The sequence below is a fragment of the Anomaloglossus baeobatrachus genome, chromosome 4 (assembly GCF_048569485.1).
Source record: "Anomaloglossus baeobatrachus isolate aAnoBae1 chromosome 4, aAnoBae1.hap1, whole genome shotgun sequence".
NCBI classification, from domain to species: domain Eukaryota; kingdom Metazoa; phylum Chordata; class Amphibia; order Anura; family Aromobatidae; genus Anomaloglossus; species Anomaloglossus baeobatrachus.
In genome coordinates this window covers 570,299,620-570,321,313 of record NC_134356.1, presented here as the reverse complement: position 1 = coordinate 570,321,313, position 21,694 = coordinate 570,299,620, and positions in this window count along the sequence as shown.

Here is a 21,694-nt window from a genome sequence, read left to right as displayed (position 1 = left end):
AGGGCTGCAGTGATAGTTGGCTTTGTGGAACGTTCTCCCATCTCCCTACTGCATCTCTGGAGCTCAGCAACAGTGAACTTGGAGTTCTTCTTTACCTCTCTCACCAAAGCTCTTTCCCCACGATTGCTCAGTTTGGCTGGACGGCCAGGGCTAGGAAGAGTTCTGGTGGACTCAAACTTCTTCCATTTAAGCATTATGGAAGCCAGTGTGCTCCTAGGGACCTTGAGTACTGCAGAAATTTTTTTGTAACCTTGCCCAGATCTGTGCCTTACCACAATTCTGTCTCTGAGCTCTTTGGGCAGTTCCTTTGACCTCATGATTCTCATTTAGTCTGACATGCACTGTGATCTGTGAGGTCTTATATAGACAGGGGTGTGTCTTTCCAGATCAAGTCCTATCAGTTTTATAAAACACAGCTGGACTCCAATGAAGGAGTAGAACCATCTCAAGGAGGATCACAAAAAAATGGACAGCATGTGACTTAAATGTCTGAGCAAAGGGTCTGAATACTTATGACCAGGTGATATTTCAGTTTTTCTTGTTTAATAGATTTTCAAAAAATTCTGTATTTCTGTTTTTTTTCCTGTCAAGATGGGATTTACAGTGTACATTAATGAGAAAAAAATGAACTTTTGAATTTACCAAATGGCTGCAATGAAACAAACAGTGAAAAATTTAAAGGGGTCTGAATACTTTCCGTACCCACTGTATATATTGGTTTTCTGTGCATTTGTGAATGAACACATCGGGACATCCCCTATGACTCTGGTGAGATTGCTCCTTTTTTTCCTCAATGAGGTATGGCTATTTTTAGCACCTAAGGTTACTTAATTACTCCCACTGGTGCTTTTTTTATTTACTTAAAGTGAACCTGTCAGGTGCAATATGCACCCATAACCACAAGCAGTTCTGGGTGCATGTTGCTAATCCCTGCCTAACTGTCCCTGTATCTAGTAGCATAGATAAAGAGATCTTTAGAAAAATTATTACTAAAGATCCTTTATAAAATGCTAATGAATGCAGGGATTAGTCGCAAGGGCGTTAGTTCCTGCGCTCATTCTGCCCTCTTAGCATGTTAGCACACCCACATGGGCATGCTAACATGCTATTCAATGCCCACCGCCCAGCGTGATCATCAGCAGTGACTAGTCACTGGCCTCATTAGCATATTATAAAGGATCTTTAGAAATACTGATAGTGAGGCAAGAATTAGCAATATGCACCCAGAACTGCTCGTGGTTCTGGGTGCATATTGCACCTGACAGGTTCCCTTTAAGGTCCCTACACATATGTTATTTTATATTATATGTTTCACCTTCACTATATGTGTTTGTGTCTTCAACTAGTTAATAATTTATTAAATTATATTAAAAGTTACATTTTATCCCACTTTTTTGCTTCTAAAACTAATTGACTAGTGGGTCTGTATCAATACCATTACTTATTTTTTTGCTTATTTATCCCATTCAATAGCATGTGTCTATTAATTTGTGAATTAACCTATTTATCAAATCAACGTGTGCTACTGTAACGCCCTGGCCTATCAGGTCGTCACAGGGTATTGTGCAATCTGCCCTTCTGCACAGTATCCACATCCTCCTTGGTCCCTGACCTTTGGTGTTGCTAAGAACAAGCTAATCAAAATCCTAGGAACACTCTGCACCACACCCACCAGACACACCAATGGGTAGCCTGAAGGGAATAGGGCCGCCCACTTGGGGGGTTGGTTAGGGAAGGTCAGAAGTGTCAGGAGCAGACAGTTGAGGAGAGACTCTCAAGTTGAGAGGTTGGGGAGCAGGGCTCCTTGAGACTACTAGGTGGCAGACCTTGGTCTTTGCCTGGTAGGAGCTGGAATCCCGGTCGCAGGGGATCGTGACAAGGGGCACGGAACTGCCGAGAAGGGCAGCCGGGGGCCTTGTGCCATCTCCGCGCAAGGGCCAGGGCACGACGGGGTACGTGGACCCTAGGCCGGGAAGTAGCTTCAACCGTCCTGGTAATTCACCCGACGAGGACGGAGCCTTCAAGATTCGTTCTCCACCCGCTCCAAAATCGGGGTTCTAGCGCTACGAGGGGATAGGACTTTCCCAATACACAGTCCAGAAAATCCCAAGCGTGAACCCTGAGAGCAAGCTCACTCCATTAGCCATACTGCTAAGCGGTACCCGACTAGTTCTACACTACAGGGGCCAATCGGTAGATAGGTGCCAAGGAAAAGGTCACGGGCTAACAAGTAACACCAATGGGCACGGGATCTAGGCATGCTCCCTCCCTGCTACAGCGGTGCTCAGAATTTCAGTTTACAAGTTGTCGGTGTCAGCGTTATTGGACTGAGTGAGTATGCAGTGACCCTTTCCTCCCCAATGGTATCCCTTCACCAGCATCACCGAGCCCTGGGGCATTCCCCCTACCCACGGAGGGGTTAAACACCTGGCTGCCATTCCATTGCCACCAGGCGCTCCCAACTGCAGCGGTGGTACTCCACCTTACCACACGCGGTGGGTGGCATCACAAACTTTAACCATACAGTCCCCGGGAAATACATCCCCCCTTTTATTTCGAGTAGCCGCACGACCCCCGGGTCCGGAGTCCCCTCGAGCCACCGCGGATCCGGATCTGAGCAACCCGGCTGCTGACGAGGGGGCGGCACACTACCATGAGGTCATAGCCGTCCTCAAAAGCTTGACTTTGGGATCCTCCTCTACCATACAGAGTAATTGTAGCATCTGGATCTTCAGTTTATAAAGGATTAAATCTGTAGAACAGGAAAAAAATGTTGGTATGGGCCATGAATTATGCCGGAGGGTAGTAACTGAAGGCGGTATATATAGATAATAGTACATGGCACATAAAGTGATATTAGGTCTGGTTTGTAGCATAGAAATATAAAGACTCAGGACTGCTCTTAATGTAACAACATTTTGGAATTCTTTCACGTGTCACATCGTGATCCTCATTTTCAGCCATGCTTGCACATGTACCGCTTACTCTGAAGCTGGTGTATAAAGCGCCAGATGGTAAGTGAGTGTGAATGGGATATAGTTTTAATTACTGCAGATTGCAAGCAGCACTATAGAGAGGGAAAAGAGAGATGCTGTGCCGCTGCCAGTGGAGGGATTCTCATTTATCCAGCAGAAAAAAAAGCCCACATAGACTGGGGAATGGGCATAACACGATGCATACTGACAGAAAGGCAACAATCAATTATTACTCACTGATTGCTACATTATAGCTGGATCTCACTAAAGAGAGAGAAGATATCATTGTGGTCTAATTGGGCTTAATGCACGAAAAAACAGCAGAATTAAATGAATGGTCTACTTTGCATATAACCATGTATTACTTGCCTTGACTTACTACTTGACTTACATGATGCAATTAAGTAACAGTGAGACTGATTTAGTAATGGCCAATAGTATGAAAATATATACATGCAAATCATGTAATTTCTTTAAAGAGAATTACCAGCTTTTTGCTGCTCCACTGAGAGCTGCATAAAGTAAGGACCTAGTCCAATTTCAGCATTGGGTCACTTACTGGGCTTCTACCTGTAATTTTGATAAAACCCTGTTTTATCTGCTGCAGCTCAGCTAGTCCTCTCAATGATGAGCTCCTGCAATGTCGTCCTTGATATTCATGAGCTCTGCCTTTCCCTGTCCCACTACTCATTGCCAGCTTTCAGTATATGCACAATATAGGAAAAAAAGCTGTCAATCAGTGGCACAGGCGTTGTTTGAGAGGGTTCATCATTGAGTAGACAGCTATTGAGGATAAAACAAAACAAATTTTATCAAAACTACAGAAAAAAGACCAATAAGTGACACAGCGCTGGAATCAGTTTCCATGTCTCTATTTAATGGTGCTCTCAGATTGGCAGCTGGTGACTGACTCCCTATACAACTAGACAATGTCGGACGGGGGTGGGAAGGGCCCATCAGTAACATTCATTCTGTGGTCCACTGTTCAGAGCAAACATTACAGTACCCTCTTTCACAAATTCACCTATGCTTCTATATAATAATAACAAGGTAGTTTTTTCCATGTATGATGAGATGCTGCTTTTGTCTGAACATGATGAATCAAATGTATTGGACCAACTACTATTCATGTTGGGGGGTAAGTGACTTAAGGGGGCTTTACACGCAGCGACATCGCTAGCGATGTTGCTCGTGAAAGCACCCGCCCCTGTCATTTGTGCGTCACGGGCAAATTGCTGCCCGTGGCGCACAATATCGCAAACACCCATCACACATACTTACCTGCCTAGCGACATCGCTTTGGGCGGTGAACAATCTCTTCGTTAAGGGGGAGGTTCGTGCGCTGTCACAGTGACGTCACACAGCGGCCGACCAATAGAAGCAGAGGGGCGGGGAACAGTCAATGTGACATAAGTTTTTAACATGGAGTTGTACATACTATCAAAAAGCTAGCAATAGATAGATAGATAGAAAATGGATAGATAAATAGATAGATATGTGATGCCCTGGCCGGGCCAGGTAGTCACAAATAGGGCCCCACACAACACCCTTCCCTCACAGGTGACATCAGCCAACCTCAAAACCCTAGTCACCCCCTAAGGGCTTGATAGACACACCAGGAGGCGGAACCAGGCAGTTGTAAGATGCCTACTAAGAAGTCTAGACAGCCCGGGGCGGGGAAAGTAAACAGGCAGTTAGTCTGAAGTCGAGTTTGAGAGTTCAAGGAGAGTGGAGGTCAGGCCTGTGTCTCAGGCCTGGAGGAAAACTGACAGGTACCAGGGTAGGAGCCCTGGTGCCTTTGGCTAGGAGGCAGACAGCGTTCTCCTTCTGCAGGAGCCGGGAAGAAGTCTCGGTGGAACCGAGGTGGACCGGGACAGGGTAGTGGCCCGCCGGTACCGACCCAGGGAACCGACCCGGAAACCGGAGCACACTGGGGGGTACTCAGACCCTGAAGCTTGGTCCAGAAGCGACTGGAACTGGTTAATTAACTGATTGCGGCCAGGACTAGAGGTCCTGTCCCACCCAAAGTCCCTAATAGAAGGCAACAGCCCACCGAGGGGGATAAAAGGCCACCGCCTTGGCTCAGAGATCCCACGGGCCAGCGTCTGCGGGCAAGGGCTCCTTAGGTGACAACCAGCCGGAAGCGGACTCCTGAAGTTGCAAGCACAGGCAGTCCACCGTTCTAAAAAAGGTGCAGGAGAAAGACAGAGACCACCAGCCGAGTGGGGGAACCAGAACGCAGCCGGCTGCGGGCACTGACCACCATCACCTTGGTTTACCAGAGACTCGTGTGTTTCCTTAATAGTGAGTACACCAGCACCCTGAGGTCACCCATCTCCCTGCACCACCAACACCAACGGGTCCCGGGGCCACAATCCCTGCCCACGGAGGGGTTAACAACTTGCTGCACAACATCTCCCCCGGGTGCCTTGTAACTGCAGCGGTGGTGTCCAATATCACCACATACCGTGGATGGCGTCACGAACCTAGTACGGCCCAGCCCGTACATGTACGTCTACCACCCCCCAACCCTTTTCATTCGGAGTGTCCGTGGGATCCCCTGGGTCCGGAGACCTCGAGCCACCCACCGGAAGGTCTGGACCCGAGCAGCGCCAGGCTGCTGGAATGGGGGCGGCACGGATAGCTAGATAGATGACCAGTAAGATAGATGATTAGATAGTAGATAGATAGATAGATGACCAGATAGATTGATGATTAGATAGATAAATAGATAGATAGTTAGATAGATAGATATGTACCGCCCCCGTGGAAGCAGACGAGCTGCTCGGATCCGGATTCACCGTGGCTCGAGGGTCTCCGGGGTCGTGCGGGGACTCGAATGAAAAGGGGGGGAGTATTTACAGGGGAGTTATAGTTCGTGATGCCACCCGTGGTGTGTGGTAATTAGGAGTACCCCCGCTGCTGTTGGGGGTACCCGGGGATGATGGAATGTGGCAGCAAGGTGTTGGAACCCTCCACAGGTAAGGGATGCCCCGGGCCTTGGTGAAAGGTTGGAAGTGCCATGGGGATGAAGGGGGTCACTATTTTACTCACTCAGTCCATAATCAGACACTGACAACCTGGTAAACCAAGTCTCTGGGTACCGCTGCCGCTGAGGGGAGCTTGCCCGGGTCCCGTCCCCAAGTGCTGCTACCTGGTGGTCCGTGACCTGCCTCCGGGCACTTAGTTTAAACTTCAACTTGATGGCCCGGTAGCTTGCTTGGAACTAGCCGGGCCCCGCTCTCCACTATGGCTAAATTGTCAGGTTGCCTGAAGCTACTCCCCGACACAAGGTCCGTGTACCCCGTCGTGCCTTCGGTCCCGGTGATAGGGCCAGACTGCCGGCCGTCCTCCTCGGCGAGCCCGAGCACCTTTCCATGATCCCCTGCGACCGGGGGTCCGACTCCTTCTAGGCCCAGACCACCGTCTGCAACTTAGGCCGTTACTTTGGGAGTTCCACTCCCTACCTCCTCTGAGCTCCTCTCAGCTCGAGGGCTACTCTCTCTGTCCTCTGCTCAACTCCACTACACTACACTTCCTCCCCTCCCCTCCCTGAACCCCCAGGTGGGCGACTCTTTACCTCTCAAGCTGTCCACTGGTGTGTTAGGTGGGTGTGGTGTGGCGCCCCTGACCTGGTCAGGCACCACAGAGTATTGCACCCATGCGGGAGCAATGCTTCCAGGTAATCTCCAAAGGCCAGGATGAGGTGCACACACAAACATATAGTGATCAGGCCTCCCACATCACCAGAGGGGACCCTTGAGTAGCCAGAAGGAGTTAACTTTCAATTCCCAGCTGGGGGTGTGTTCAGGGGCTGGTTGCTAGGAAGCAGGGCAGAGAGAGAGAGGAAGAGGGGAGTCTGGAGGAAGAAGTTGAAGTGTGTGGAAGGGAGCAGAGGAGCTCTCGTGTCAGACAGGTCCTGAGGAGTGCAGTAGCTGAAAGCGGGGGAGAAAGGAGTACCGTGGGTCGGCCTGAAAACCATCCAGAGAGAGAAGGGTGGCTGAGTACGGAGATCCCGGTATCCAAGCACACAAGGGGAACTAGGTCCCCAGTACAGGCAGCAGATCATCCAGAGCTGCTTAACCTACAGGTGGGGGGGGGTACTTCATGCCCTCACCACGACTACACAGAGCTTGAGCCAAGCAGCAATCACCAGGCCCATAAGGGGACAGGGCCAGAAGCCATCCCACCAAGGCCACGCTGCCGGCAGACGAGCCAGAGAGAGGGGAGCAGGGTGGTAACAGCTTTCCTGGAGGGGTCCTACCACGCTTCAAGCAAAGGATCCTCCTAAAACAGAAAGAGTGCAAGGAAGGCGAGTGGACAGCTACCCTCAGAACGGCCTCCTGGAATTCCTGGTTCAACCTGGTTATCACAGTGTCGCCCGGGCATCTCACCGTGACCTCCAAATAGTGAGTAAACACGTTGAAAGACTTCTTGGACTGTGTTTGAGTCATTCTGCGACCTGTGGTCCCACACACATACACCGGGGCCTGGGGCTTGCCTCACTCTCAGGGGGCTAATATACTGACTGCACCCACCATCAGCCCCAGGCATCCCTTAATCTGCAGTGGCGGTCCCCGCTGACCGCAATACTGAGAGTGGCGTCACGACAATCCTAAAAGAAGGTTCCCTACCTGTGACCAGACTGTTCCATCCACGTGGAGTCCCTGAAGGTACTGCACCGACACATACTAGCAGGGCTTCACAACTTCTGGCGTCACGAACAGGATAAGGACTAGACCTGTTCAGACAGGTGACCGTGTGCCTCAGAGGTCCGACCGCAAAAATTGAACCGCCGCCATATTGCCATCTTCAAAAGCGCGCGCTGCAGCCCGCGCGAGGGAGAAGAGCACCGCCCACGAAGAGGTGTGGCCACCCCAGAACCCCCACAATTCAGAGAGCGTACTGACCCAGGAAGTGGAGAGGGAGCGCGCAGATTTTTGAAGAAAAATGGACGCTGCAGGAGGTAATGCCCCTGGTCAGGGCGACGCAGCCCAAGCGATGCCAGCCCCCGTCGCGCTGGGCGCAGCAGCGCCTGGTGCCGGTGCCGCGGTCGCAGCCGCGCCGGCTGAAATCTCCCCCATAATGCCAGTTTCCTTGCTGTATGTCCCAGGAGCGCAATGGCTGCCCCAATACGCCGGTAAAATAGACACGCTGACCGGGTTTAAGAAGAAGATCAGCACCCTGCTAGACATGCACGCGATGACTGGTAAGCAGAGGGCCGCTGTGGTGCTGGGACAATTGACTGAGGCAGCAGAATTGGAAGCTGAGTCCTGGACCAATGATGACCGGAGCTCTGTTGAGACCATCTTTGCCAAACTAGCAGCTGCTTTTGAACACCGCACCGAGGGAGAGCTGAGGACGGACTTCTATAACTGCCGGCAGAAGCCCCAAGATAGCATAAGAGCCTATGCCCTCAGGCTGCAGGCTGCACTACGGGCTCTCAAGCTGGTGGACCCTGTCAGTGATCAGGAAGGAAACCGGATGATGAAGGAACAATTCTTGCGGGGCCTGCGCTCTCCTGAGGATGGGAAGCAGATGAAGCTGTGGTCCCTGGAACACCCTGACGTGGACTTTGCCATTCTGAAAGACAGGGCAGTGAAAGCACTCCAACCTCCTGTGGACACAGACCCCGTCGCACCAGCATGGCCTGCCAGTTCCACGGCTGCAGGAGCGGAATCCTCCTCGCAGGCCCTGGTAACTGCAAAAGGACTCAACACGCCAGCAGAGACCATAAATACACTATCCTCCCAGGTGCAACAGCTCACTAAGGACGTCGCACAAATCCTGAAAGCAATGCAGTTGCCCTCAGAGACCAAAGTCCCTCATCGGATCCTGCTAGCTGACAACCCAGAGGACGTCCCTTGGATGCGGAGGAGAAGAGGTCCCCCAACCCGAGGCAGGAGCAGTGATCGCTATGACTCATCTGGACAACCCATCTGTCGTCGTTGCCAGGAGGCAGGACACTATGCAAGGGCCTGTCCTTTAAACGAGCCAAACCTGGGGCCGGGGGCCAGTCCTCAGGATTAAGAAGATCAGGCCCAAGTCGCTGCTGTGATCAGTACGTGGGTGGACGTCCTGTCCTGTCCATCGTCCTGGACGGGATCCCTACCCCGGCGTTATTGGACACCGGCTCTCAGGTCACCACGATCCCGTATGTCCTTTATCGTAGGTTTTGGTCGGACGACGATCTCCGACCACCGGACCCCTCCCTCACCATCTATGCTGCCAACGGACAACCTATAGACCAGATCGGGGTCAAAGAGGTAACCATAAAGGTGGGAAGGCAGGAAATGAAGGGACAAGGACTGATTGTTGTGGACACTGATATTAGAGAAAGGAACCCGCAAATGATTTTAGGCACTAATGTCATAGAAAATTGCCTAGGGGAAGTGTTGTTGTTGCTTCACCAGATTGTTGAAGGTGCTGAGGGCAGGTCGCAAAGAGCCTTGCAAAAGGAGATCCGAATCATTCTGAGGAAGCAACAGGTAAAACAGGCTGGCGGTGAGATTGGTAGTGTACGGGTGATGGATGCTAACCCCATTGTGATACCCCCACGGAGTGAAATGATGATGTGGTGTAGAGCAGCGGTAGGTCTCAGAGGACAAGATTACCAGGCTGTACTAGAGCCCACTCATTCAGACCACTGGCCCACGATTCTGACAGCCAGGGGGGTAGTTGATGTACACAAGGGACGAGTGCCTGTACGAGTGTTGAACTGTGGGGAGGAGGAAGCCAGACTACCAAGGTACGCTACCATAGCCAAACTGTTTACATGCTCAGATGACGCCATAACACCTGTAGGTCCCCTGACACAAGCTGACTCAACAGAGGATGAGACCTCCCAAAAGCAGTTAGAGGACTGGTGCCAGAAACTACACGTGGGGACTGACTCTACACCCGTCTACCAGAAACATGGGGTTTACAGGGTCGTGCAGGAATACGAGCAGGTCTTTAGTAAGAACCCACTAGACTTTGGTAGGGTCAAAGGGGTGCAACATCACATACCCACAGGCAGTCATCCTCCCATTAAGGAAAGACATAGGCCTATTCCACCAGCCCATTATCAGCGCACAAAGGACATGCTGAAGGACATGAAGGAGGCAGGCGTCATAAGGGACAGTTGTAGCCCCTGGGCGGGTCCCCTGGTCCTGGTAAGAAAGAAGGATGGCACGATGAGGATGTGTGTGGATTACAGACGGATAAATCAGATAACACACAAGGATGCCTACCCTTTGCCAAGGATAGAGGAATCCCTCGCTGCCTTGAAAGCCTCTAACTACTTTTCTACCCTAGATCTTACTAGTGGCTACTGGCAAGTATCTGTAGCAGAAGAAGATCGGGAGAAGACGGCCTTCACCACCCCAATGGGCCTCTGTGAGTTCAACAGCATGCCATTTGGACTCTGCAATGCCCCCGGGACCTTCCAGAGGCTTATGGAATGCTGCCTAGGGCACCTCAACTTTGAAACCGTCCTGCTCTACCTGGATGATGTCATCGTGTACTCCAAGACCTACGAGGACCACCTGAAACACCTGGCTGAAGTCTTTGAAGCACTATCCCGATATGGAATGAAGCTGAAACCATCCAAGTGCCATTTACTGAAGCCAAAGGTCCAGTACCTAGGTCACGTGGTCAGTGCAGAAGGAGTAGCACCGGACCCAGAGAAGGTCACAGTCATCCAGGAATGGCCCACACCTACTACCGTCCGGGAGGTACGTCAGTTCCTTGGCTTGGTAGGCTACTACAGAAGGTTCATCAAGGGCTACACGAAAATGGCAGCGCCTTTGCAAGAGCTCCTGGTAGGCCACCCAAAGAAGAGAGGAAAGATCTCCGGCCCGCCATTTCACTGGGGAGAAGCAGAAGAACACTCCTTCAGACAAATGAAAGGGGCCTTGACGGGTGAAGAGATCCTAGCCTACCCTGACTACGGTCTGCCATTCGTACTGTACACAGATGCCAGTAATGTGGGACTGGGAGCAGTGCTTTCACAGGTGCAGGGAGGCAAAGAGCGTGTGATTGCTTACGCCAGCAGGAAGCTCAGGCCTACTGAAAGAAACCCGGAGAATTATAGCTCATTCAAGCTAGAGTTCCTGGCCATGGTATGGGCTATCACAGAGCGGTTCAAGCACTACCTGGCAGCCACCAAATTCACTGTCTTCACGGACAACAACCCCCTGACCCACTTGGATACTGCTAAATTGGGTGCCATGGAGCAGCGTTGGGTAGCCCGACTGGCGAATTATGACTTTACTGTCAAGTATCGAGCTGGCCGCAAGAACGGCAACGCAGATGCTCTGTCCAGGATGCCTCACCTAGCAGACGAGGGTGAAGATGTAGATGATCTTGAAGAGATTGAGCTGCCAGCGTTCCATCGCCATGGAGCAAAACAGTGTCGGCAGTCGCGTGCCAACCGCCAAGAGGTGACCCTGAACCCACTACCTCACTACAACTGGAAGGAGACCCAGGAAAATGATCCAGCGGTAGGCTTGGTAAAGAAACTGATCAGCCAGCCTGGCGCCAGTCTTGACAAAGGAGCCCCACCTGAGGCACAGTACCTATGGAAGGAGAGGGGTCGATTATTCATCTATCAAGACAAACTTTACAGGAGCATCATTGACCCGAGGACGCATGAGAAGGTGTGGCAAGTGATTGTACCACAGAAGGATACGAGGATGGTGCTAGAAGCCTATCACAATGGTGCAGGCCACTTTGGTTGGAAGAAACTGGAGGCCCTACTTAAAGTAAGATTCTACTGGGTGGGCATGAGATCTGCCCTAGAGAAGTGGTGTCGAAACTGCGGGCCCTGCAATCTTAGAAGAAAAGACCAGCCCAGCCAGAGAGCACCACTCCAGCCAATCCAAACTAAACGGCCCCTGGAGATCGTGGCCCTGGACCATGTAAAGTTGGCACCCAGCAGACAAGGCTACAACTACGCTCTCACTATGGTTGACCACTACTCCAGATTCCTGGTGGTAGTACCAGTCAAGGACTTGACAGGTCAGACTGCAGCCAAAGCTTTCCAGACACATTTCTGTCGACCACATGGCTATCCAGATCAAGTGCTCACTGACCAAGGACCAGCCTTTGAAGCTGAAGTGTTTAAGGAGTTTTGTAACCTATACGGCTGCCAGAAGATCCGTACTATGCCTTACCATCCTCAGACCAATGGCATGTGTGAGAAGATGAACCACATCATTCTCGACCTTCTGAAGACGCTCCCACTAGAAGAACGAAGTCAGTGGCCAGAAAAGCTGCCCGATCTAGTGGACATGTATAACAACATCCCTGTGAGTTCCACGAACTGCACACCGGCATACCTGATGAGGGCCAGACCCGGGAGATTGCCAGTAGATCTGGAAATGGGAGTTGAGACCCCTGAAGACCATCTACAAGGTGCTGATTGGGATTCCAACCGCCAAGCCCAATACAAGAAAGTACAAGAGTGTGTGGAGCGAAGCCTGACTCAGCAGCGTGAGAAACAAGAAAAGGCCTACAATCGAAAAGCACCTGCTGTTCCTTTGATGCCAGGAGATATAGTTCTCAAAAGAAAGAGAAGACGTCATAAACTTGACAATCACTGGGAAGAAGAACCCTATACTGTGTTACCATCGACGCTTAGCAATGAAAAGACATGCCTTATCAGCAAAGATGGAGGAAAAACAACAGCTGTCGTTTCTAGAGATCGCTTAAAGAAATGTCCTGAACAACTAAGAATCCCTGAAGAAATTCCCAACCCTTTGCCAGTTCAAGAACCAAAAGAAAAGATGATCCATACTGTACTTGGAGATTTTCCAGCAAGTTGGCCTCAATACAATGGAGCAGTAGTTATTCCGGTTATTACATTCCCTCAATCTGGAGAAGTAAGAGACCCAGAAGAACCTGTTCAGAGCCTGGAAGAGCCAAATGTAGCTGAAGCAGAAGACCATGCACTGGCATCAATACATAGTACACCTATTATTCACATTGAGACACATACATCGGGTGGGAGGACACAACCTCAGACAGATGACAGTATAGTACTGCGTAGATCAACCCGCAGCAACTTTGGTCAGCTCCCATTACGCTATAGAGAAAGTACAGTTTAGTTCAAAGTGACTGTATGAAATGTAATGTTTAACCTGTTTACAGTTCAGTAACGTTTAAGTGAAATGTGCCCACAAGGACTATTGTGAGACCTCCTTAAAATGTTAGACCACTGGTTATGAACTGGATTTAACCACAAACTTTTGCATTGTAAAAAGTTACCTCCTTGGTATCAACCACAGAGTCTGCCTGTTGAGGGGCATGGCTCTGCACCAACAAGGGGGCACGCCTGTTTATGGGGCCTGCCCTCCAACACTCGGAAGCGGGTACGCCTGTTTATGGGGCCTACCTTACACCACTCTCCTCAGGAGAGGAAGATTGGAGGAAAGGTCTGGGGAATGTGATGGCCCAGCCCTGGTCACCAAAAGGACCGGCGACCTACCTCCTGGAGGTTTTTGGGTGGGGTTCGGACATGTGGGTGGTTGGTGGTGGAATGGTACTTGGCATGTTTAAATGTAAATAATTGCCCCTGTGTGGGAAAAGTTTGTATTTACCTTTTCTCTTGTCTTTGCAGCCCGAGGACGTGCTGATGATAACTAAGGGGGAATGTGGCGCCCCTGACCTGGTCAGGCACCACAGAGTATTGCACCCATGCGGGAGCAATGCTTCCAGGTAATCTCCAAAGGCCAGGATGAGGTGCACACACAAACATATAGTGATCAGGCCTCCCACATCACCAGAGGGGACCCTTGAGTAGCCAGAAGGAGTTAACTTTCAATTCCCAGCTGGGGGTGTGTTCAGGGGCTGGTTGCTAGGAAGCAGGGCAGAGAGAGAGAGGAAGAGGGGAGTCTGGAGGAAGAAGTTGAAGTGTGTGGAAGGGAGCAGAGGAGCTCTCGTGTCAGACAGGTCCTGAGGAGTGCAGTAGCTGAAAGCGGGGGAGAAAGGAGTACCGTGGGTCGGCCTGAAAACCATCCAGAGAGAGAAGGGTGGCTGAGTACGGAGATCCCGGTATCCGAGCACACAAGGGGAACTAGGTCCCCAGTACAGGCAGCAGATCATCCAGAGCTGCTTAACCTACAGGTGGGGGGGGGTACTTCATGCCCTCACCACGACTACACAGAGCTTGAGCCAAGCAGCAATCACCAGGCCCATAAGGGGACAGGGCCAGAAGCCATCCCACCAAGGCCACGCTGCCGGCAGACGAGCCAGAGAGAGGGGAGCAGGGTGGTAACAGCTTCCCTGGAGGGGTCCTACCACGCTTCAAGCAAAGGATCCTCCTAAAACAGAAAGAGTGCAAGGAAGGCGAGTGGACAGCTACCCTCAGAACGGCCTCCTGGAATTCCTGGTTCAACCTGGTTATCACAGTGTCGCCCGGGCATCTCACCGTGACCTCCAAACAGTGAGTAAACACGTTGAAAGACTTCTTGGACTGTGTTTGAGTCATTCTGCGACCTGTGGTCCCACACACATACACCGGGGCCTGGGGCTTGCCTCACTCTCAGGGGGCTAATATACTGACTGCACCCACCATCAGCCCCAGGCATCCCTTAATCTGCAGTGGCGGTCCCCGCTGACCGCAATACTGAGAGTGGCGTCACGACAATCCTAAAAGAAGGTTCCCTACCTGTGACCAGACTGTTCCATCCACGTGGAGTCCCTGAAGGTACTGCACCGACACATACTAGCAGGGCTTCACAGTGGTGCAGGGTGTCTCTAGGGTTTTGATTCGCTGATGGAGGCAACAACACTTAAGTAGGGACCCAGAACCAAGAGGGAGGCGGAATACTGCACGGAAGGGCAGTTTGTGCAGTACCCTGTGACGACCTGATAGTCCAGGGGCGTCACAGATAGATAGATAATAGATGGATAGATAGATAGATAGATAGATAGATAGATAGATAGATAGATAGGTTGATAGATAGATAGGTTGATAGATAGATAGATAGATTGATAGATAGATAGATAGATGACTAGATAATTGATTAGATAGATAGATTGATAGATAAATAGATAGATGACTAGATAGATTGTTAGATAGATAGATGATTAGATAGATAGAGGAATAGATAGATAGATAAATAGGTAGATAGATAGATAGATAGATAGATAGATAGCTGTGCAACACATATATAATGTCCCACCCCCCTGCATATTGTAAGCTTACACCCTTTAGTGGCTTTCATGTGGCACTAAAGAGTGTTTAGCTTTGTCTTTAGCCCCAAAATTCAAGTTTTCATAAAAAAAACTACATTGGGTCCTCCTCATTTCTGGTAGCCAGCTAAGGTAAAGCAGAGGGATGCAGCCTGTAGACCACAGCTGGCAGCTTTCCCTTGGCTGGTAATCTAAAACAGAGGGCACCCTACGCTGTTGCTTTAAATTATTTATTTAAAATGAAATAAATAATAATTAAAAAAAAGTAAAACCGCTATATGGTCTTGGCCACCTCGCTGCAGCTCAGTTTCAGGGTGTTGTCAATCTTCTTGTGGCCTTGGACATCTTTATGTAGAGCAATAAAACTTTTTTTCAGATTCACAGAGAATCCTTTGCCCTCAGATGCCATGTGTCTTTTCAGTGTCTGTTTTCTCGATTTTACAATGGATATGAGTATATATGAAGACAACATGCAATTTACCAGCGACACACTTTTTTTTTCCAGCATTGCTTTACAAAATTTCCAAACTCTAGATACATTTCTGCACTCACTCTATGTGACTGCAGGTTGCTGAATTGTGATAGAGTGATATGCGCATTCTGTCACCATATCTCTATACTCCCAGCGTAGTGATGGCAAGCATGCACTGTCCATCGTTATGGTCACATGCTGACTAGTCTCAGACACCTCTCTCAGTAGCAAACTGATGGAGGCATTTGATCGCAACTATCTCATCATTACTCCTGCATTAGCTTTTTTAAGCCTTACCTTTAAATCAATGAAGCAACTGCTTTGTCCTTGCCCCGCTGGGTAAAATTTGCCAGCCAGCCCCAGCTTGCGCCCCTAATATTTTTAGATATCCCCTTCTATCATTTACAGGCATCATAAGCTGCACATTACTACTGTGCGGAGATGCCTCCCTTCCATTTAAGCCTAAGGCTATGTCCGCACGTTGCTTTTTACCTGCTTTTTACCTGCTTTTTTGCTGCTTTTTCAACTGCAGCGTTTAATGCCAAAATGGTTGTGTTCTGCTTTTCAAGCAAAGTCTATGGGAATTTGGGTTTCCTGTCCGCACTATGCAGTTCAAACTGCAGCCTTTTTGTTGCAGAACTTTGGTCAAAAACTCAGCTTTGCAGTGCAAAACCCAAATGGCAAAAACAATTCACATGTCAATTGTTTTTGCCATTTGGGTTTTGCACTGCAAAGCTGAGTTTTTGACCAAAGTTCTGCAACAAAAAGGCAGCATTTTGAACAACATAGTGTGAACAAGAAACCCAAATTCCCATAGACTTTGCTTGAATAGAAGAACACATCCATTTTGGCATTAAACAGCGCAGAAGAAAAAGCAGCAAAAAAGCAGGTAAAAAGCAGGTAAAAAGCAACGTGCGCACATACCCTTAGGCGGGCTTTACACGTTGCGACATCGCTACTGATATATCGTCGGGGTCACGTCGTTAGTGACGCACATCCGGCGCTGGTAGCGACATCGCAATGTGTAAATCCTAGGTGCGACGATGAACGAGCGCAAAAGTGTAAAAAATCGCTGGTCTGTGTCACGTCGTTCATTTCCATAATGTCGTTACTGCTGCAGATACGATGTTGTTTGTCGTTCCTGCAGCACCACACATCGCTGTGTGTGACACCACAGGAGCGACAAACATCTCCTTACCTGCATCCACCGGCTATGCGGAAGGGAGAAGGTGGGCGGGATGTTATGTCCCGCTCATCTCCGCCCCTCCGCTTCTATTGGCCAGCCGCTTAGTGACGTCGCGGTTACGTCGAACGCACCTCGCCCTTGAAGGAGGGATTGTTCGGCGGTCACAGCGACGTCGCAGACCAGGTATGTGCGTGTGAAGCTGCCATAGCGATAATGTTCGCTACGGCAGCAAGCACCAGATATCACATGTACGACGGGGGCGGGTGCTATCGCACTGGACATCGCTAGCAATTGCTAGCGATGCCGCAGCGTGTAAAGCCCGCCTTACGCTTTTCTAACATACAATGTGACACTTCCTCCCTGTTTATTAAATCTGTTTCTTGCAAATACGTTGTATCCTTCTAGCCTTGTATTCCAATCATGTATCGTCCCACCAAGTTTCAGTGATGCCTATGACATCATATTTCTATTCCTGCTCCAATTCTCCTTGTTTGCTGACCATGATCTGTGCATTTGTATAGAAACATTTTAGTTTGTGATCGGTTTTTCTTTCTCCAATATTTTTATTATTCTGATTTTTTTGTCTTTGTTCTTCTTTTCCACTTCTAATAGCAAAATTCTCAATAGCATTTGTCAGCTGTATGGCTTTCACTGGCCTTCTGTTTCCCTTCCCATATTGTTCTAGTTTAAAGCATGATGCAGAAAGTCAACTTCCACATATGTGTTTTCCAGTCTAGTCTTGGTAAGGTGCAGCCATCTCTAGCAAGAAGTCCATCGTATAGTTAATTTACTTCGTGATCCAGAAATCCAAATCCTTACTACGCCACCATTGACGTAGCCAGTTATTCACCTGTAGAATCTTGTTCCACCTCCTTGATCCATGGCCATCGACTGAGAGGATGGAGGAGAAGACCACCTGTGCTCCCAGGTCTTTCACTTTCTTGCATTAAAGCCCCGTTACACGCAACGACATTGCTAACGAGATATCGCTGGGGTCACGGAATTCGTGACACACATCCGGAGTCGTTAGTGACGTCATTGCGTGTGTCACCTACGAGCGACCGCTAACGATCCGAAAACCACAAAAATTGTTGATTGTTGACACGTCGTTCCTTTCCCAAATATCGTTGCTCATTTTGGACGCAAGTTGTTCGTCGTTCCTGAGGCAGCACACATCGCTACGTGTGACACCCCGGGAACGACGAACAACAGCGTTCCTGCGTCCTCCGGCAACGAGGTGGGAGTAACGTTAATGCGGCTGCTCTCCGCCCCTCCGCTTCTATTGGTGGCCCGCTGTGTAACATCGCTGTAATGCCGCACGAACCTCCCCCTTAAACAAGAGTTTGTTCCCCGGCCACAGCGACGTCGTTAGAAAGGTATGTGCGTGTGACGCGTACTAGCGATATTGTTCGCCAGGGGCAGCGATTTGCCCTGATGCACACACGACTGGGGCGGGTGCAGCGTGTAAAGCGGCCTTAAGGCCGGCTTCACATCAGCGGTATTCTGCTGCAATGCCGGATCCATCAGAAATACGGTACAGTTCAATACAGTGGAATCACGGCAAGATAAGGTCACATGCGGTCACATGCGGCCGCAGCCACATATGACCACATGTAACCTTATCTTTCCACTATGCCATTTAACTGCATTGAACTGCACCGCATTTCTAATGGATCCGGCATTGCGGCAAAATACCGCTGATGTGAAGCCGGCCTAAAGGGGGCTTTACACGCAACGACATATCTAACGATATGTCGTCAGGGTCACGGAATTCGTGACGCACATCCGGCCTTGTTAGCGACATCGTTGCGTGTAACAGCTCCGAGCGAGTGTTAACAATCAAAAATACTCACCTAATCGTTTATCGTTGACTCGTCATTCATTTTCCAAATCTCGTTGGTCGTTGTGGACGTAGATTGTTCATCGTTCCTGAGGCAGCACACATTGCTATGTGTGACACCCCGGGAACGATGAACAACAGCTTACCTGCGTCCTCCGGCAATGAGGTGGGCGTGTCGTTAATATGGCTGCACTCCGTGCCTCCGCTTCTAATGGTCGGCCGCTGTGTGACGTCACTGTGACGGCGCACGAACCTCCCCCTTAACAAAGAGGTTGTTCGCCGCCCAGAGCAACGTCGCTAGGAAGGTAAGTACGTTTGACGGGTTTTAGCGATATTGTGTGCCACGGGCAGCGATTTGCCTGTGATGCACAAACGACGAGGGAGGGTACACTCACTAGCGATATCGCTAGCGATATCGTAGCGTGTAAAGCCCCCTTTAGTCTTCAGAGTCACTGAAGATGGTTTCAAGGTCCTTTCTTGTGGAGTCATTTGTCTCCACATGTGTACCAGAAATGTGCAGTTATCTGTAGGTGTGAAGGGCAAGGAATGGAAGGCCTCCCATATGATGAGAGGTTAAAAAAGATGGATTTGTTTAGCTTAGAAAAAAGACGTCTTAGGCTACTTTCACACTTGTGTTGGATGGCTTCTGTTGCTATCTGCAGCCTTGAGGAATTACGGTAACCGTTGCAGGAAACCGTTTGATTCCTCATAGACTTCTATTAGCTATGGATAGCAACGGATGGCCTTGCATTGCGTCCGCCCCGCGGCGTATCAGTTCTTTTGACGCTGACCGTCAGTGACTGTTGGGCGGATGGAACGCTGCATGTAGCGTTTTTCTGCACTTGGCGGAGTGTCAAAAAAACGCAACCTGCAGGAATCTGTTGGCGTCCGTTGTTTTTATAATGGACGCCTATGGTGGCGGATTCCGTTAAAATCCGTCATTTGACGGATTCCGTTAACGCATCCGTCTTTACACAACTGCGCATGCCCAGATGTGTACAGTCAAGGAAAAAAACCTATAACGGATTGCGTTATTTTGTACGATCTGTACCATCCGTTGTGCCACTATATGCAACGCATCTGTTGCATGCGTCACACAACGCAATGCTACGGATGCCGTTCAACGCAAGTGTGAAAGTAGCCTTAGAGGAGATCTCATTTATATGTATAAATACATGTGTGGTCAATATAAAGGACTGGCACATTCAATCTTCAAAAGATAATACTAAGGGGTACTTTGCACACTACGACATCGCAAGCCGATGCTTGCGATGCCAAGCGCGATAGTCCCTGCCCCCGTCGCAGCTGCAATCTCTTGTGATAGCTGCCGTAGCGAACATTATCGCTACGGCAGCTTCACATGCACTTACCTGCCCTGCGACGTCGCTCTGGCCGGCGACCCACCTTCTTATTAAGGGGGCGGGTCGTGCGGCGTCATAGCGACGTCACACGGCAGGCGGGCAATAGAAGCGGAGGGGTGGAGATGAGCGGGACGTAAACATCCCGCCCACCTCTGTCCTCCCGCATAGCCGGCGCGAGCTGCAGGACGCAGGTAGGAGATGTTCCTCGCTCCTGCGGCTTCACAAACAGCGATGTGTGATGCCGCTGGAACGAGGAACAACATCAAAACATTGGTCATTTGCAAATTATGGAAATGACCGACACTACACCGATGATACGATTACAACGATTTTGTGCTCGTTAATCGTATCAAAAAGGCTTTACACACTCCGATATCGCCTGCGACGCTGGATGTGCGTCACTTTCAATTTGACCCCACCAACATCGCACCTGCGATTTCGTAGTGTGCAAAGTGCCCCTAAGGCCCAGGGGCCATACACTGCGAGTGGAAGAAAAGAGATTCTGGCAGTTAATAGGACAGGATTCTTTACAGTTAGAGCAGTCAGACTGTGGAATGCCCTACCACATGAGGTAGTAATGGCAGATACTATAACAGCGTTTAAAAAAGGGCTGGATTATTTACTCAGTACACACAACATTATTGGTTATAAATGACTGAAGGCTGCTTTACATGCTTCAATTTCTCGTGTGATTGCATTTGCGATCTCACCCACCCCCATCGTTTGTGCGATATGGGCAATTTGTTGCCCGTGTCACACAAAGTCGTTAACCCCTGTCACATGTATTTACCTTCCAAACGACCTCGCTGTGGGCGGCGAACATCCACTTCCTGAAGGGGGAGGGACATTCGGCGTCACCGGGACGTCACACAGCGGCCGGCCAATAGAAGCGGAGGGGCGGAGATGAGCGGGACGTAAACATCCCGCCCACCTCCTTCCTTCCACATTGCCAGCAGGACTCAGGTAAGCTGCAGTTCAGCGTTCCCGGGGTGTCACACGGAGCGATGTGTGCTGTCCCAGGAACGATGAATAACCGGAGCACAGAAGGACGTGCGATATTTAGAAAATGAGCGACGTGTCAACGAGCAACGATAAGGTGAGTATTTTTGCTCGTTAACAGTCGCTCGTAGCTGTTACACGCTACGATATGTCAAACGGCGCTGGATGTGCGTTACTTACGACGTGACCCCCGACGACATATCGTTTGATATATCGTAGCGTGTAAAACCCGCTTTAGTGACAAAATGTATAATTGGTGGAGAAAGGTTGAACTAGATGGACCTATGTCTTTTTTCAACCTATGTAACTATGTAACTATAAAGAGTCCTGATATCCTGTAAGACTCATCTTTGATTTTACTCACTCGCCCAAACTTTTTGTAGAGTTCGAGTTCTGAGATTACGCGAAGTTGTGTCCGAACACCGAACTTGGAATTTAAAGTTATGGGATGGGGTGAGGCGGGCTGTAAAATTAAGAATATAGTTAATAATAAACATTATCATTATACTTACAGGTCCCGTGACGCATCCTGCAGACTCTGTCTCCTGGCCGCTTCTGCTTCCGGGTTCAATCATTGCTGTGCCCCCAGGTAACCACCACTGACTTACAGGACCTTCCACGACGTCATAGCCATGCAACCAGTCTGGCGTGAATGTTGTACAGACATTGGGTTAACGACAGGTC